The sequence below is a fragment of the Triticum dicoccoides genome, chromosome 3B (genome assembly GCF_002162155.2).
Source record: "Triticum dicoccoides isolate Atlit2015 ecotype Zavitan chromosome 3B, WEW_v2.0, whole genome shotgun sequence".
Classification (NCBI taxonomy): Eukaryota; Viridiplantae; Streptophyta; class Magnoliopsida; order Poales; family Poaceae; genus Triticum; species Triticum dicoccoides.
The window spans coordinates 571,048,421-571,049,379 of record NC_041385.1 but is presented as its reverse complement, the minus strand read 5'-3'; positions in this window follow the sequence as shown (position 1 = coordinate 571,049,379).

The window sequence follows — 959 nt, the reverse complement described above, 5'->3', positions numbered from 1 at the left end:
GACAAGGGGTTGGGGGCGCCCCCCCTCTCCCTTCCTTCCCCCTTCTCCTTTAGGTGGAAACCTACTAGGACTTGGAGTCCTAGTAGGATTCCCCTCTCCCGGCGTGCCTAGCATAGGCCGGCCATCCTCCCCCTCCCTCCTTTATATACGGGGGCAGGGGGCACCCTAGAACACACCAAGTTTTGCCTTAGCCGTGTGCGGTACCCCCCTCCACGGTTATAAACCTCGATCATATCGCTGTAGTGCTTAGGAGAAGCCATGCGCCAGTAACATCATCATCACCGTTGCCATGTCATCGTGCTGACGGAACTCACCCTCATCCTCAACTGAATCAAGAGCAAGAGGGACGTCATCGAGCTGAACGTGTGCTGAACACGGAGGTGTCGTACGTTCGGTACTTGGATCGGTTGAATCGCAAAGACGTTCGACTACATCAACCGCATTACTAAACGCTTCCGCTTTCGGTCTACGAGGGTACGTGGACACACTCTCCCGTCTTGTTGCTATGCATCTCCTACATAGATCTTGCGTGATCTTAGGAAAATTTTGAAATACTATGTTCCCCAACAAGCAACACTATGTAAATGGTGCATGCACACAAATAACAAATACTTGCAACCCGACGGTTATGAGGGGTTGTCAATCCCTCAACGAGCAACGGTGCCAAAAATTGTCAAGTTGACAGGATAAAATTTGTGTAGATTTGATAAATAGATCTCGATAAAACATGAAATAAAATAAGTAAAGAAAAAGTGCAGCAAGGTATTTTTGGGTTTTTGATAATATAGATCTGAAAACAAAAGCAAATAAAAATAGATCTCAAAGCAAATATGATAAAGAATAGACTCAGGGGCCATAGATTTCACTAGTTGCTTCTCTCAATAAAATATCAATACGGTGGGTAAACAAATTTCTGTTGGGAAATTTATAGAACATAAAATAATTATGACGATATCCAA